We start from the raw sequence: 18,661 nt of genomic DNA on the forward strand, positions 1-18,661 counted from the left end.
AATGGTTGGAGATTCGTTCAGGTCTTGCTAGCAAAGCAGAAGTGGGCGAGAACGTTAATCTAATGAATGCGTCAAGCGATAAAGGAAATGGTGATGCTCTACAAACAACACTCCAACAGGCAGGAGCTGACATGCAGGTTTGTTGAACTGGAAAGCAGAAATCATGTGCTTCAAGTCCCACATCAGCCTTGAGCCACCTCTACATCTGCAGAACTGGAGTGGAATAGAGTTATTCTAGTTTTGTTTAGTTTCGTACAGAGATACAGCGTGGAAACAGGCCCTTCGGCCCACTGAGTCCATGCTGAACAACGATCCCCACACACTAGTTTAGTTTAGTTTGGAGATACAGCGTGGAAACAGGCCCTTCATCCCACTGAGTCCATGCTTACCAGTGATTCCCGCACACTGACCAGCATCTGCAGTTCCTTCCCACACAAGGGGTAGAGTCGGTCTGGGTGGAGTCAAGAGGCATCAGGGGATGACGGACATTGTTGGAGATGCCCTCGGGTCCCCAAACAGGGGGCACAATACAGCAGGATCTCTACCCTGGCTCTAGTTGTGCAGGGGAAATGACTAGAAGATATTCAACACAGATAAGCTGAGCAGAAGTGCGATTGTATTCTGATTTACGAAGAAAAGAGAAGTGAGTGATCGCAAGCCACAAGCCTGAAGAAGGGTCTTGGTCACATTAATACTACCAATGCTGGAGTAACTCAGCGGGACAGGCAGCCGCTCTGGTGAGAAGTAATGGGTGACGTTTCTTCTTTGGACTCGACCCCAAACGTCACCCATTCCTTCTCTGCAGAGATGCCGCCTGTCCTGCTGAGTTACTCCAGCATTGGTAGTATTAAAGTGACCAAGACCCTTCTTCAGACTTGTGGCTTGCGATCACTCACTTCTCTTTTCTTCGTAAATCAGATAACAATCGCACTTCTGAGTTACTCCAGCATTTGTGTCTGCCTCTGAGGATTAAAAACTATTGACAAGAGTCAGTCAGTGAGGGCAGTGGAGGAAGGAACTGCAGACGCTGGTTTACACCGAAGATAGACACAAAATGCTGGATTAACTCAGCGGGACAGGCAGCATCTCTGGAGAGAAGGAATGGGTGACGTTTCGGGTCTTTCTATCTGTATTTCCCTCCAAACCTTTCCCAACCATGCAGTTGGGGGCTAACGGAATCAACGGATTATGGGGAGAAGACAGGCACAGGTTACTGATTGTGAATGATTAGCCATGATCACAATGAATGGCAGTGCTGGCTCGAAGGGCTGAATGGCCTCGTCCTGCACTTATTTCCTATGTTTCTAAATGTCGTTACTGTATCTGCCTTAACCACTGTATCTCCTCTGGCAGTTTGTTCCACCCACTACACTTTAATCTGCTCGATTGTAATCACGTATGGTCTTTCCGCTGACTGGATAGCACGTAACAAAAGCTTTTCACTGTACCTCGGTACACGTGACAATAAACTAAACAGAACTGGGAACGAGTAGTAAGGAACTGCAGATGCTGGTTTAAACCGAAGATAGACACAAAAAGCTAGAGTCACTAATACTACAAATGCTGGAGTCACTCAGCGGGGCAGGCAGCATCTCTGGAATAATGGCTTGTTTCCTTTATCATGGTTACTCTTTTGGCATATCTTTCATTCATTTGTTCTATATCTCTCTACATCACCATCTATATCTCTCGTTTCTCTCTCCCCTGCCTCTCCGTCTGAAGAAGGGTCTTCACCTGATCTCATCCCCTCATGATTTTATACACCTCTATAAGATCACCACTCATCCTCCTGCGCTCCAAGGAATAGATTCCCAGCCTGCTCAACCTCTCCATGTAGCTCAGACCCTAGAGTCCTGGCAACACTGAGCTACATGGAGAGGTTGAGTAGACTGGGTCTCTATTTCTTGGAGCGTAGGAGGATGAGGGGTGATCTTATAGAGGTGTATAAAATCATGAGAGGAATAGATCGGGTAGATGCACAGAATCTCTTGCCCAGCGTAAGGGAATCAAGGACCAGAGGACATAGGTTTAAGGTGAAGGGGAAACGATTTAATAGGAATCCGAGGGGTAACTTTTTCAGAGGGTGGTGGGTGTATGGAACGAGCTGCCAGAGGAGGTAGTTGAGGCTGGGACTATCCAAACTTTTAAGAAAGAGGGACATGGATAGGACAGGTTTGGAGGGATATGGACCAAGCTCGAGCAGGTGGGACTAGTGTAGCAGGGACATGTTGGCCAATGCGGGCAAGTTGGGCCAAAGGGCCTGTTTCCACGCTGTATCACTCTATGAATCTGTGACATCCTCGTAAATCTTCTCGGCACTCATCCGGGGCCCCAAAGATGGCAATCAATGGACAGTGCTGTAGAGGTGTTCCTATTACGGTAGACATTATATTAAAGTAGCCGGCCCAAGTACACAAAGGAAAAACATATGGCTCAGATGACAGTGTGGGCCCAAACATGTATCTCATTTATCCTCCACCTCTGGATAAATCCCGGACAGTCTTGATTTAGTGTTTGTAAATCTTTTATTTTTAGTGTTTGTGTTTCTTTAATATTTAGTGTTTGTAGTACTTAAGATATACACTTAAGATATTTAATTTTATTCTTTGTATGTAAAACTTTGGAAACTATGTAGTTTGTGATAAGCCATCTGTGCTCTATGTGTGAAGTGTGTTTTGTTTGAATTAGGATTAGAAACCTTAGACTCTGCGCTCAGATTCACACTCAGAGATAGCATTCTCCCCCGATAATGGGAACGATGTCTTTTGTTTATATAAATTGTGTGACCTCTGTATCATTTGTACCTCTTATATTTTGAAAATTGGTCTCTGAGAACTGAGACCAATTTTCTTTGGCTTCACTCTGTTAAAATGAAACAGTCCTGGGTAATTAAGTCGTCAGTGCCAAAAGTTGCATATTAATTAATTAATTAAACTAATTAGAAAATGAGATCGGGAAAATAAGCGCCATCTAGTGGCCAATGCTCATATTACACCATGGGCAGCCTATTTCCGTGTTGCAGTCCATTTAAATTATATATAATAATGGATGGGATTTATATAGCGCCTTTCTAATACTCAAGGCGCTTTACATCGCATTATTCATTCACTCCTCAGTCACACGGTGGTGGTAAGCTACATCTGTAGCCACAGCTGCCCTGGGGCAGACTGACGGAAGCGTGGCTGCCATTCTGCGCCTACGGCCCCTCCGACCACCACCAATCACTCACACACATTCACACACATTCACACACAGGCAAAGGTGGGTGAAGTGTCTTGCCCAAGGACACAACGACAGTATGCACTCCAAGCGGGAGTTGTGACTTGTAAATATGACTGTAATCATATATAATTAAGTATAATTATCTATATTACTAAAAGTCTGATCTTGACCACTTCCTGTTGTTCTGTATATTGATTTTAGAAAAAACGCTGCCACTTACGGCTGTGATATTTGGCCATCTTACTCAGAGTCCCCCTCCGCTGTGCAGGACAAGAGGATGTTTCCCATCGATGAAAAATAAAAGAGTTATTAGTGTTTAAAAAATGTTGAGATTCTCTCTCCTGAAGGCCACGCCCCTTCGGGAGGGACTATAAAATCCAGTAGTGTTGAGTGCCTCAGTCAGTCTCTGCAAGATGGCGGAGCGAGAGGGTCACATCTCTCAGTCTGAGCTGTGACTAACACTGAACACATGTCTACTAAACTGTGAGTGGTTTTACTGACCTGTCAGTGCCCTTAATGTGGTTTGAAAATATAGTATGGAAATGCTAAAGCTGTGTTGCCTTTGGTTTGGAAATGCTAAAGCTGTGTTGCCTTTGGTTTGGAAATGCTAAAGCTGTGTTGCCTTTGGTTTGGAAATGCTAAAGCTGTGTTGCCTTTGGTTTGGAAATGCTAAAGCTGTGTTGCCTTTGGTTAGGAAATGCTAAAGCTGTGTTGCCTGATTAAAGTTGCCTTGCCTAATTAAAGTTGCCTTGCCTAATTAAAGTTGCCTTGCCTTCTATATAATTAAAAGTCTAATTTTGACCACTTCCTGTTTGCGCTTAATATTGATTTTAGAAAAACGCTACCATGTACGGTTGTGAATTTTGGCTATCTTACTCAGTGTCCCCCTCCGCTCATCAGGTGCCGAGGATTTTTCCCATCGATGAAGAATAAAAGTTATTAGTATTTTTTAAATGTTGAGATTCTCTCTCCTGTCAATCACGCCATGAAGCCATGCCCCTTCTGGTGGGAGGGCGGGAGGGACTATAAAACCCAGAAGTGTGGGCATGGCTCAGTCTCTGCAAGATGGAGGAGGGACTCGCTGTCTTTAGTGGCCTTGCACCCTGCTTGAAATGGAATTTCAAGGAATAGCCGTGAGTCAATTGCCAGTCCACCAGCCGCGAGTGAGTGAGCTGCCAGCACAACGGGCTTGAGTGACTGAGCCGACAGCCCAAGAATCCATTTCGGCCCACAATGTCCATGCTAGCCCTCTGGAAACCAGTCCCTTCAGCCCACATCACCCGTACTAGCGCTCCAGAAAGCCCCCTCCCTCCCCACTGGCCACCAATATTGGAATTGGTGGAGAGGTGGAATATTGCGTTGGGGGACCAGCCCTCCCGTGTGATGCTGGGACCCACTTAGTCTAGTATTATATAAAAATAATATGATGAATATAATTGTGAGTGTTTTTTTAATGACACTCGCAGAGTTCCTACTCCTGAACCAGCCTAATTAATGGGTGAGGGCTGTTCTTGCTCCCTTTACTGAACCCCACTGACCACCAGTGTGCAGAGTGGGGGTAACGGCCATAGTGAGACTGGGGCAGTTCCAGGCTGGGGGACAGTCCTGCAAGGCATCTTCCAGTCGCTGTAATAGGGAATTTAATGAGACTTCAGCAGAGGTCCCAGGTTTTAAGGACTCATGAACCTGCCTAATTAAAGGGTCAGGACAGATCCTCTGGATTCCCCCGTTTACTGAACCCCACTGACTGCCATAGTGGGGAGAATGGGGGTAACGGCCATAGTGGGACTGGGGCAGAGCCAGGCTGGGTGACAGACCTGTAAGAGACCTGTCTTATTTCTGATGTAAATGTCACATCCTGACCAAGAATCGAATGCACTGATGTTTACTTGATTAGTATTTATTTTAAGCTACAATTAGCCTATATTTATGTTAGAGACCCCTCCCCGCCCCCCGATGATGCCTTTGCAAATGAGGGCTATTACCTTATATTATAGGGCACCACCCAATCAGAATTAATAGGTTGATTCCGGTGTCTGCCTTGATGTCCCTGAAATCCTCTCCTGTCTGGAGATCTTCTCCTGTACAACAATAAGAATTATGTCGACACCTTGCGCGCCCCAGGTCACTTTCAACCCCACAATTCGGGCGGGGGAAGTCGCCGTTGCCGGTGCCCCACAAAGCGGTCTCCCACCGGGGACCCGCGAGCTCCTGGTGTCACCATCCACCGGAGTCGGGTCGCAGCCGCGCGCCACCGCAGCTCTCCACGCTCCGAACTCTCCACGCTCTGAAGCCGGCCAGCTCCACGATGGTAACTCTGCAGCTCCGCCGGCTCCGTAACTTGAGCCCCCAGGTCGTTCCGGTTGGAGGCCGCTCCACGGTGCTAGGCCCCAACGGCAACCGGGACCCGACAGGGAAAAGGACGGGTCCCCGTGCAGGGAAGAGATTTAAAAGTTTCCCCCGCCCTCCACACATACACATTTAAAAGCCCACTACAAACTATACCCTCAATGGGACAAAAAATAAAAAAAGACAGACAGACTGCAGAGGCCGCTGCGACGTCGGTCGCGCCGCCCACCCATCAGACAGTGCAAATGAGGCAGACCTCTCTTCTGATATTCCACAGTCAAGGCGAAAGCTATACAGTTGCCAAAGAGGCCATGTAGTCCAGTGAGGTACTTGATGAATAGCTTCCTTTTCAGATCAAATACTCTTGCAATAATGTCTGGTCTATCACACGGCTGCTGATTGTGAAAGAGGCACTGTCACATCTTGCTCCACTTCAGTTTGCAAGTCATCGTAATGAAGAATGAAGCATTGTCATACTTCCGAACGTACATCATGGCATCCTGGCATCGTTCCATCATGTATCTCGGTCCATCATCAAATGTTGAGGAGAGGACGATGCACTTTCCGATGTTTTCCAAATCATCATTATCGTTTATTACATCCCTAAGGCCTCTGTAATTTGTTGATCTCGACGATGCTTGATTCATGCGAATATAATTGAGCTAAATCTTAACTGCCATATCAACAACATATTGTTGAAAGAATCCTCCTCCTCTGAAAAGGTGGTTTAATTCATTATCATGATTCATGATCCTATAGGCATAATATCACATTGCTGTCAATATCTTGTGCTTACTCATTTGGAGTTGGTGATGCCATCCATCATCTCCAAGTGGAAATAAAAGTACGTATTGAAAACTGTCATACGACCTATTAGACTCTGAAATGGTTTTCTGGCATCCTCCTCCTTCTTTCAAGACAATGTGCCAAGATATTGCCTGAGGGTCATCATGGTTTGGTATTACAACTGCAACTTCATTGGCAATTTGTGTGAAGCTGGCTGACGATCTGGATGAATGACGATTGATGCCTCTGGTAAACCTCAAATTCTTTCCTTCGCTATTTTAAGTATTTCAATGTAATTGTTTTGTCTTAGCAAGGTTTCAAGTATTGCAACAATTTCCCTTTGAATACCAGCATTTTGCAGTATACCCATTCGCAATTCAATGCTATCTTGGGGGTCCATAAATAGATCTGCAAGAAACGACTATGCTGGTGTAGTTCAGGCATCAACAGGCCAAGGTAATGATGAATCTGGCCATGAATGATCATGGAAGGATTCCATCCAGGTGGCACCACTTCCTTGGCACCAAATGATGCCTGTAGAAAGAGACAGTTGTATTGTCTATAATTCTTTCTGAACTCGTTTGCTTGTGGCGTGTCAAATGTATACAGTCTCAGGCAGTGACCGCAGAGGAGCAATGTTCACCTGACCCTTCATGCAGCAAAAGTTGGCGGTTTCTCCAGAGAAACGGTAGGCACGACACCGAGGGCAAACATTGCTCATTTCGCCAACATCAGCAGAAAGATTTCTCCTTGTGAGTTGTACATTTCATCTTGTTGTTGCTCTGGCCCAGTGTTCAGCCAATCTTCTAGTTCTTTCAACTCCCATCTCTTTATCCCTTTTTCTTTGCATCATTTCTCGTTGATCCTCAAGAAATTCAGTTGTTTCTTGTTGCGTCTCTTCATCCCTTATTTTGCGTTCTTTCTCGATCTTCCTTGAGACGTTCAGTTCTTTCTTGTGGCAACTCTTGTTCCCTTTTTTGTGTTCTTTCTCGTTGATACTCGAGATATTCACATCTTTTTTTGTTGCGACTCTTCACCGCTACTGCGTTGCGTTCTTTCTCGTTGATCTGCAAGACATTGAGTTGTCTCTAGTTGCATTTCTTGTTCCCTTCTGGTCTTTGCTGCTTCTCGACGTCCATTTGCGTTGTTCCTTGACCATCCTCCAGCTCTTTATCTCCCTCTTCTTGGCATTATGTTGAAAAAGCAGCCTATACACAATTCATGAATAAGCACTGCCCAAGCAGCTGTGGCTAGCCTGCAGTCCATCTGTATTTCTTCTTTTTGTCTTGTTAGATGTATGTTTTAGTTTATTTTTAGTTGTGTATATGTTGAGTGTGGGGTGGAGGGGAAACTTTTTTTAAATCTCTTCCTTCAACGGGGGCGCAACCTTTTCCTTGTCTTATCTCCATTTGCACGGAGGCCCAACATCATGGAGCTGGAGTTGACCTTGGGGGCTCCGGTCATAGAGCCTGTGGTCTTACCATCATAGAGGTGGCTGACTTCAGAGGTTGTGGTGGCGCTGTGGCTGCGACCCAACTTCGGAGCTTCGGAGGCTTCACCCGAGAGCCCTGTGGTGTGTAATATCGGGAGCTCGCAGGTCCCTGGTTGGTGGCCGATTTTCGGGAGCTCCCGCAAAAGCAGCTTCATCCGCCCCAAATTGTGGGGTTTGAATTGGCTCGTTCGCGGGGCCTTTCATCGCCTGGCATGGGTGGAAATCGGCCGTGGCATCTTCCATGGCCCGGCGGGGGCTTCAACATCGAGAGCCTCGATCAGCTCAATGCAGCAGTTTGACTGACTGATCGCGGGAGAAGAAGCAGGAAAGTGATAAGACGTTTTGCCTTCCATCGGAGTGAGGAGATGCCTTGATATTCACTGTGATAGAGAGCTGTGTTAAATTGTGCTTATTGTGTGTTTGATTGCATTTTACGGTCTGGAATGCATGGTAAAATCATTCCACTGTACCAATTGGTGCATGTGACAAATAAAATGAACTTGAACTTGAATTAACCACCATCGGTCTCATTTCCCCCAGCAGGGGGGCGATAAGCGGGGGCTTTGTGAAGGGGGGTGGGCTTGAGACAGAGGCTGTCGGGGGGGGGGGGGGGGGGAGCTTGAAGTGGAGCTATCGGGGCAGGGTGCATGCTGGAGCCGAAGGAGGGGAGGGGGGATGGGGGAAGGGGGTGGGAGGGGAGGGTGGAGTCAAGTGGGGGCGCTGTTTTTTTGTTTTTTTACTTTTAAACGTCAATATCTTACAAAATATACCATCAATTTGAACGTGACTCGTTTCATTTACATCACAGTACAATGTGAGTAAGGTGGGCCAAAATGGTAGCGCTATCCTTTTCCGTTTTTTAGCAAATTGAGGTAAAAAAATAAATTAAAAAAAAACAAACAAGATGACAGTTTCAGTAATATAGATATCTATGGCAAATGTTGTTATCTACTTTGCATATATTTAGCTAGCTTACCTTCAATCCATCACGCTTCCCAATCCTCTAGCTTCCCACTCATCTTTGCCATATTATATGCCTTCTCCTTTGCATTTATGTTTTCTTTGACTTCCTTTACTAGCAGCGATCGCTTCATTCTCCCTTTAATATGTTTCTTCCTCTTTGGGATGGATATATGCTGCATCTTCCAAATTTCTTCAGAAACCCCTGTAATTGCTGATCCACCGTCATCCCTGCGAGGGTTCCTTTCAAGCAATTTTAATCATATCCTCGCTCATAGCTCCATAGTTACCTTTCCTCAACAGTAACACCGACACGTCCTATTCTAGCGTCTCCATTTCAACCTGCAGGTTGACATCTATCAATCCCCGATTACTGCCTCTTGGTGGTTCCTTCACCTGAACTATAAATCCAGAATTGCCTTTTCCCTACTGTGCACGACCACGAGCTGCTCCAGGAAGCCATAACAAAAAAAAAACACTTCAATCTATCAAAAGCAAGTCCCACGGGCAATTGCTCCAGTCACCCTACCATCTGAAATATCTTGTTCACCAGCCTGAGTGTACTTTTCACCATTAACATTGCAAACAATATTCAACATTCAAGAAAGTTTATTGTCTTTTTAAAAAAAATTTATTTGTTTATTTTATTAGAGGTTAATACAATACAAAACAATACAGTGGCACCTAATTTTAGGTGCCAACTATGTCATACCGTAATCCATTATATGTACAACCTCTAGTTTTATGTTATGAGAAGGAAGTAAGCAAGACAAGAAAAAGAAAACAATAGAAAGGGGAAAGAGTGGAAAAATAGATGGTAGAGAGTAGAAAAATGTGAAGTGTGTATATAAAAAATAAAAAGAAAAAAGAAAAGAAAAAAGAAAAGGTGGAAAGTAGAAATAGAAGAGAAGGCCCCTTAAAAGAGAAATTTTCAAATCTATATTCGGAGATGTAGATCTATCCACGTCATGAACTGAAATCAGCAATCCTTATGGTACCGCTGCATCACATGATTCCAAAAAGTCGATGAAAGGAGACCAACTCCTTAAGAATTGGCCATATTTATCTATTAGTCGGAGTCTCATTTCTTCAAGGCGTGCTATGTCCAGGAAGAAAGTTTATTGTCATGTGTCCCAGATAGGACAATGAAATTCTTGCTTTGCTTCAGCACAACAGAACATAGTAGGCATGAATACAGAACAGATCAGTGTGTCCATATACCATTATAAATAAAACAGATAAAGTGCGTAAATCTGTAATAATCGTGCAATCCGTAAATCACAGCTCCCATTATCTATCTAAATCCAAATTTCCAATGCATTTAAAGACGAGCGAAGGCTCCGACACTAATCCTTGTCTTATACCACTGACAACTGTCTTCAGGTCACTAAAACAAACACTCCCCGTGAAGACCAACTTTTTCTATTGAATTGTGCAGCATTTGCTGGTGAATTTGTAGATGACATCAAAATAGTTTTTTCAACGGTGGAGGCTGATAGATGTCAAGACAAAACCTGTTTCAGGGAGTTAATAGGTGACATGTTTCCCCATTGCAGTGGGGCTGATTACAAAGGGCATGGAGTCAGATATGGGCGAAGGTGGAGAAACTGTTGAAACCGCCACATGGAGTACTTGTAACTTTGTCAAAGATTGATTGCACCACCGATGGGCTGAAGTGCACGGTCTTGCACGCCATACTGAATTGCATTGAGGAGGATGTAGGAAACATGTCTGCCGTTTGTGTTGTTGATACAGGCGTGGCAGTGAGTACACCATGGTAGTGGATTTAAGTCGTACCTCACTCATCTATTTAGCCCCCATTTTTTGGTCCCTTGGGGGTTCCCCCAGGTCTACACGCAGCGGGTGGTATCCAGCAGACTCCCAATACCGTTCATTTCAGGTGACCCCCTACACACTCCCATAGTCAGACATTGGTACCTAGTTCATATAACCTAATGTCTCTGGGCTGAAGGTCTAACGCAAAACCTGCGAACACCATCCCTCTGAACAGGACCAATTCTCGGCAATGACACTATGTTCCCGGTGAATGCCGAAACAGCCTGGCAGAGCACACGGCTGCTGATGAGACTCAAGATTACTGTCCTCAGTCATCCGGCGTGCTGGCCGGATAAACGACAGAGTACCCCATTTGCGTTTCGACAATACTACATAGTTTGCGACAAACTAGTACTACAGGACGGGATTATAATCAAGGGTCACAAAGCAGTTATCCCAGCTGTTCTTGGGGGCAAGTACTTCGATGCCATCCTCAGAGGCACCCCGGTGTGGAAGAAGCCTTACAACAAGGGCAGAACATGTTTTACTGGCCTGGTATGACCAAGTACATACGCGACAAAATCAGTCTGCGCTATCTGCAACAGCCTAGCACCACACCAACAGAAATGACTGGACCCATTCAAGACCACTGCCATCACCGAGATGCCAATTCCCACTGATGTTACGAGTTTACCGAGATTCCTGGGAATGGTCAACTACCTGGGAAATTCATTCCCAACCTCAGCGATATATCCTGCCCCTTTCTGGGAATTTGATACATAGATACATAGAAAATTGGTGCAGGATTAGGCCATTCGGCCCTTCGAGCCTGCACCGCCATTCAATGTGATAATGGCTGATCATCCAACTCAGTATCCCATACCTGCCTTCTCTCCATACCCCCTGATTCCTTTAACCACAAGGGCCACATCTAACTCCCTCTTAAATATAGCCAATGAACTGGCCTCAACTACCCTCTGTGGCAGAGAGTTCCAAAGATTCACCACTCTGTGTGAAAAATGTTTTTCTCATCTAGGTCTTAAAGGATTTCCCCCCTTATCCTTAAGCTGTGACCCCTTGTCCTGGACTTCCCCAACATCGGGAACAATCTTCCTGCATCTAGCCTGTCCAACCCCTTAGGAATTTTGTAAGTTTCTATAAGATCCCCCCTCAATCTCCTAAATTCTAGCGGGTATAAGCCGAGTCTATCCAGTCTTTCTTCATATGAAAGTCCTGACATCCCAGGAATCAGTCTGGTGAACCTTCTCTGTACTCCCTCTATGGCAATAATGTCCTTCCTCAGATTTGGAGACCAAAACTGTACGCTATACTCCAGGTGTGGTCTCACCAAGACCCTGTACAGCTGCAGTAGAACCTCTCTGCTCCTATACTCAAATCATTTTGCTAAGAATTGACCCACAAAGACACTGCGTGGTCCTGGTACCCACAGCACCAAAGAGGATTTGAAATCCTCAAGTTGCAACTGGCCAATGCTCCAACCCTGGCCTACATTGCTTTAAAATTGCCAGTGACACTCATCTGTGATATTTCCCAGTATGACTTGGCGCTGCTTGCCTGCAGACCTCCACTGATGGCGACTACAGGCCTGTTGCTTACGCCTCGAATTGGAGACGTGGGTTTGAATCCCGCTTCAATTCAATTTCAATTCAATTCAATTCAATTCAGTTTTGTCATATGAAGATTAACACAGGGTCAACGGTACAAAGAAATGTGTTTGACAAGACAACGGGTCACCTCAGCAATAATATTACAAGTATAAAATAAGTTAAAAACGACAATGGTAAAGTAAAAAGACTATAATAAAATAATCAACATATATGATGTGAAATGTGTTCATGAGTTCAGAAGCCTGATGGCCTGATGGGGTAAAAACTGTTCTTAAGCCTGGTGGTACGTGCAGTCATGCTCCTGTATCGTTTACCTGACGGTAACAAGGAGAACAGTCTGCGTGCTGGGTGGCTGCGGTCCTTGATGATACTGTGTGCCTTCTGCAGGCACCACCGGTGGGAAATGTCCTGAATGGCCGGGAGACAGTTGCCAGTGATGTGCTGTGCCGCCTTCACCACTCTATGTAGTGATTTGCGGCTGTGGGCAGAACAGTTCCCGTACCAGACTGTGATGCAGTCCATCAGCAGGCTCTTCTGCTCTTCTGACAACGTGTAAAAGAGCCAGTCACTCGCATAACATGGTACAACATCTTTATTAAAGGTTACTCACAGTACACGTCAGCATGTTGTTAAGGCAAGCGTCGCAGCTATTCGACGAACAGCATGAACGGAATTCTGATAATATAAACCGCATGGTAGGCGAAGCTTCTACGAATATACGCTAAAATTGGTTAGTGTGAAGTAACCAGTCTACACCCCACCAGCCGTCGCATCCATCACATAATCCTCCGAAATTCTCGCCACATCCAACGGGATCCCAGCACTAGTCACATTTTCCCATCTCCACCCATTTCCACCTTCCACAGAGGCCGTTCCCTCCTCAACTCCCTGGTTAACTCATCCCTTCCCACTCAAACCGCCCCCCTCCCAGGTATCTCCCCCTGCACCCGTAGACGTTGCAACCTGTCCCTATACTTCCTCCCTCGACTCTGTCCAGTGACCCCGACACTTAGGTAGTGGTTCACTTGCACAACCTCCAACCTCCTCTATTGCATTTGTTGTTCAAGATGTGGACTCTTTTACATCTGTGACACCAAGCGTGGACTGGGTGATCGTTTATCGCAGTCGCTGCCTCAAAAAGGCTGGCAGCATCATCAAAGACCCACACCACCCTGGCCACACACTCATCTCCCTGCTATCTTCAGGTAGAAGGTACAGGAGCCTGAAGACTGCAACAACCAGGTTCAGGAATAGCTACTTCCCCACAGCCATCAGGCTATTAACCCTGGCTCGGACAAAACTCTGATTATTAATAACCCATATTATGTTATTTGAACTTTATCAGTTTATTTATTCATGTGTGTATATATTTATATCATGGTATATGGACACACTGATCTGTTTTGTAGTAAATGCCTACTATGTTCTGTGTGCTGAAGCAAAGCAAGAATTTCATTGTCCTATACAGGGACACATGACAATAAACTCACTTGAACTTGAACTTGAACTTTCGTTGAACACCTTCGCTCAGTCAGCCTGGACCTACCTGATGTCCCTGTTGTTAAACACTTTAATTATCCTTCCCATTCCCACGCAGTCCGTTGTGTCGTAGCTCTCCTTCCATGTCAGAGTGAGGGTAGCTCATGTCAAATTGGAGGAACAGCATCTCACATTTTGCTTGGGCAGCTTCAAGCCCAGTGGTATGAATATTAATGTATCTCCCTTCAAGTAACGCCGGCATTCCCTCTCTCTCTCTCTCTCTCTCTCTATCCCTCCCGCACCCAAGTCGCACCAGCTTCTCGTTTTCAACCAACAAACAGCTAACATTGGCATGTTTCCTTGATCAGCCATGATCACATTGAATGGCGGTGCTGACTCGAAGGGCCGAATGGCCTACTCCTGCACCTATTGTCTATTGTCTATTGTCCATTATCACCGTTACTTTTTTTGCATATCTTTCATTCATTGTTTTATCTCAATATCTCTCGTTTCCTTTATCCCTAACTAATCTGAAGAAGGGTCACACCCGAAACGTCACCCATTCCTGCTCTCCAGAGATGCTGCCTGTCCCGCTGAGTTACTTCAGCTTTTTGTGTCTGTTTTCAGAGAGTAGTTTATCTTGGCTTTTTACATTCGCCATAGACAATGTGGGCCAAATATGTCCTGTGATACTTCAATATAAAATATAATATATAATATAATATATTTTATATTTTATATAATATATTTTATATTTTATTTTATATTATAACAATATATTATAACAATATAAATATAAATATATATAAAAAAACAATATAAACAATATAAAACAGAGATACTTCAATATAAAATCTCGGTTCCCATCAAGAAAATACGTAAACATAGTAAACACGTAGTTTTCTTGATGATCCAATGACTTTTAACCAACGCCAGTTTACACATTAAATTATGTGGTAACAGTGAAATTAGAAATTTGACAGAATAATAATAATAATAATAAATTTTATTTATGGGCGCCTTTCAAGAGTCTCAAGGACACCTTACAAAAATTTAGCAAGTAGAGGAAAAACATGTAAGGGGAATGAAATAAATAGTAGAGACATGACTAGTACACAAATTAAAGACAGAATTCAATTCAAAACACAATATGAGGCAATTCATGCACAGATGGAAAGGGAGGGGGACGTGGGGCTAAGGATAGGCAGAGGTGAAGAGATGGGTCTTGAGGCGGGACTGGAAGATGGTGAGCGACCAAAAAACCGTCAAAAGGGACAATGTATTAGGTGCACATGAGTACAGGTCTGTTTTCCGACAACAACCTTCAACATTCGGGTCATTATTGCCGCCTGGCTCATATTATGCAATCCCAGAGTGTAGCAAACCATACCTCATTACATTCGCCAGCAAACATGAATGACGTAACGTCGTCAAAACAACAGCAAACGTCGAACTGTGCAGAATGCTTGCAAGGTTGAGCGGGCAATAACGGGAGGGTATAAAGTAATCATCATGGAACGGCACTTGCTCAGAGGTCAACTTAGGGCGAGCGAGTAGACTGGGAAACAGATTGCTTCTCGGACAACATACGTGCCACATTTTACAGCGTGAGAAAAATATGTTATGTGATCTTTGCCGTTATTGGAGTTCCTGGTAAGAACATTAGCAACATACATTTTGTCATTTTGTTTGTACGAGTGTATCATTCTACGGACTCGTCCTGTCCCCGACGGTATTGTATTAGAGATAAATCCGTAAACAATGCGTGGATGTCTGTAACAAAAATTCATTGCACGTCAGGAAGCGGCGAATGTGATTTATTCAGTTGTATCGGCTGAAAATAAACTAACAGTTGAAACAGCCGCAGGGAGGAAGTGGTGGGAGAAGGTTTGGTTTTGCAAACTCATGGCATGCGCTAGAGGAGTTATGATTACGATTTAAACTCCGGTAATTCAGTACCCTCCGGACTTTGATGGACGCGGAGCTGGCTTTTATTCTTTGTCAGTACCACAATATACTTTAATTTCATAGCTAAATGTCTAATAAAGTATTATAAGATGTGTTCCAGAGATGTCAGTAAGTTTGAAAATAGCTAGATGCAGGAAGATTGTTCCCGATGTTGGGGAAGTCCAGAACACGGGGTCACAGTTTAAGGACAAGGGGGGAGTCTTTTAGGACCGAGATGAGAAAAACATTTTTCACACAGAGAGTGGTGAATCTGTGGAATTCTCTGCCACAGAATGTAGTTGAGGCCAGTTCATTGGCTATATTTAAGAGGGAGTTAGATGTGGCCCTTGTGGCTAAAGGGATCAGGGGGTATGGAGAGAAGGCAGGTACAGGATACTGAGTTGGATGATCAGCCATGATCATATTGAATGGCGGTGCAGGCTCGAAGGGACGAATGGCCTACTCCTACACCTATTTTCTATGTTTCTAGCTGAGGATTTAGAGCGCACGCGCATTTCATGGGAGCAAGGGATAGATTACCTGTAGACACAATGCTAGAGTAACTCAGCGAGACAGGCAACATCTCTGGAGAGATGGAATGGGTGACGTTTCGGGTCGTGGCCCTTCTTCAGACCTGTCAATAGGGATAGATTATCTATAAATCAGATGACGAACCGTGGGGATTTCCAAATCGGCAGATAACAGATAATCCTTAGGTAGACAAAAAAGCTGGAGAAACTCAGCGGGTGCAGCAGCATCTATGGAGCGAAGGAAATAGGCAACGTTTCGGGCCGAGACCCTTCTTCAGACAGATAATCCTTGTTTTATTAGAGCTGACTTTGTTTCCACACGCGGTGGCCCAGTGGTAGAGCTACTGCCTAAAAGCCGCAGAGATCCGGGTTCGATCCTGACTACGGGTGCTGTCTGCTCGGAGTTTGTATGTTCTCCCTGTGACCCGCGTGGGTTTTCTGTGGGAGTTGCGGTTTCCAAACACTTACAGGTTTGGCGGCTAATTGGCTTGTTATCGTTTGTAAATTGTCCCCAGGATAGTATTAGTTTGCGGGGATCGCTGGTTGGCGCGATCGGTGGGCGGAAGGGCCTGTTTCCGTGCAGTATCTGTATATCTGACCTAAACTAAACACTTATTAGCCGTAAAGTGAAGAGGTTTAAGGGTTTCGGCTCAGGAGTCTGTTAAAGTTCAGACACCGCAAAAGGCAATGATGTATTCATAATAAGTAGATGCAATTGAAACAGAAAATACTGGAAATACTGAGCGGGTCTCGTAGTATTCGGCTCGAAGGGCCGAATGGTCTACTCCTATTGTCTATTGTCTTGTCTATTTCCACAAAGAGAAATTGAGAAAGTGAAAGTGGTCCGCGATCCTTCATCAGCGTTGACCACAAGACCCTCGTCCAAAGCTCTTGATCCCGTTATCCAGGCATTAAATACAATGAACTGCAGTTCCGTGAACCACACTATTTAGTTTGACAGTCTTTAGATTGGGGTGTCGGCAGTATAATTCTCACGGATACTGATCAGTATCCAGTCGGTTACAATCGATTATGCAGTTAAAGGGTCTCGACCCGAAACGTCACCTATTTCCTTCGCTCCATAGATGCTGCCTCACCCGCTGAGTTTCTCCAGCACTTTTGTCTACCAGTACTTGATGGTGCTACTGTACTAGAGAGAAACGGCGGCTGAGAAATACAGGGATTACTAATGTTAACTATAAAACAATGTGTAATATTCCATTTCACTCATGTGATGTGCAACATGTATTTATTGCCTTTTATTCTCAGCCACGTGTGCGATGTCAGAGATTTCGGTGAAACTAAATGTCAGTATCACTGAATTCCCGTTAAACCGGCATGATTCGGACATTTAGAGAGTGGAACTACAAATTTATTTCAAGTTCCCTCGGAGGATTATACTCAGCTTCAAGCATGCTTTTACTTGGCTTATTACTCAAAAATTATTCCACAATAGAAAAACACGTTTCCCTGTTCACTCGGTAACGATAAAGCCGGCGGGAGATACAGATTCTGTTTAGTTTGGTTTGTCGATTGTCAAATGTGCAAAAATTGCTGTTCCGCGTGTTGTTACGTCCAATCATACTATACATGGTTACAATCGCCCCCCTGCAGGAACTATACATCAGGAGGTGCAACTCCAGAGCCAATAAAATCATGGGAGACCCCTTCCACCCATGCAACGGACTATTCCAGCTGCTACGGTCAGGCAAACGCCTCCGTTGCCATGCTGTGAGAACGGAGAGGTTGAGAAGGAGTTTCTTCCCAGAGGCCATTCGGACTGTAAACTCCTATCTCACCAGGGACTAACTTTACTGAACGTTTTTCCTTCCAATATTTAATATGTAAAAGAATATGTGTGTGTTTATGATTGTGTTTATAGTTTGTTTGGTTGTTTGTTTGTTTGTTTGTCTTTTTGCACAAAGTCCGTGAGGGGGGGTGGACACTGACTGGTACATGGTCGCACAAAGTTCAGAGATGAACAGGCAAAAGGTGTGGGGTAAGGATAGAAGAGATGGCAAAAGTGAAGCCAGAGGAAGGATTGTATTTGGTAGGGGAGGGGGTGGCAGAAATTGGTGCTAGTCCAGGTCGGTAACAGGAAAGAGGGGAAGAGGGTAGAAGGGAATAGAGGGATTATAGGTTAGTACCTACATTGGACAATTCAATGTTCATACCGTTAGGATGTAAGCTAATCAAACGGAACATGAGATGCTGTTCCTCCCGTTTGCGTGTGGCCTCATTCTGGCAATGGAAGGGGTGTTACATCTCCTGCTTCAAGATGGGGAAGTACCTGTGGAGAGTGTGGTTTGGGGGATGGGGGGGGGGGGGGGTGAATTAATCAAGGAGTTTAGATCCCCCTCTCCCCAGAAGGAGCAATGATAACATTCCCCTGGTCCATACCTTTCACTGTACCGGCCTCCGCATCAGTGGCGTAGGGTGGGTTTTGAGCGCCCGGGGCAGTTTAAAGTATTGCGCCTCCTCATTAGCGCGGG

The sequence above is a fragment of the Amblyraja radiata genome, chromosome 35 (genome assembly GCF_010909765.2).
Source record: "Amblyraja radiata isolate CabotCenter1 chromosome 35, sAmbRad1.1.pri, whole genome shotgun sequence".
NCBI lineage: Eukaryota > Metazoa > Chordata > Chondrichthyes > Rajiformes > Rajidae > Amblyraja > Amblyraja radiata.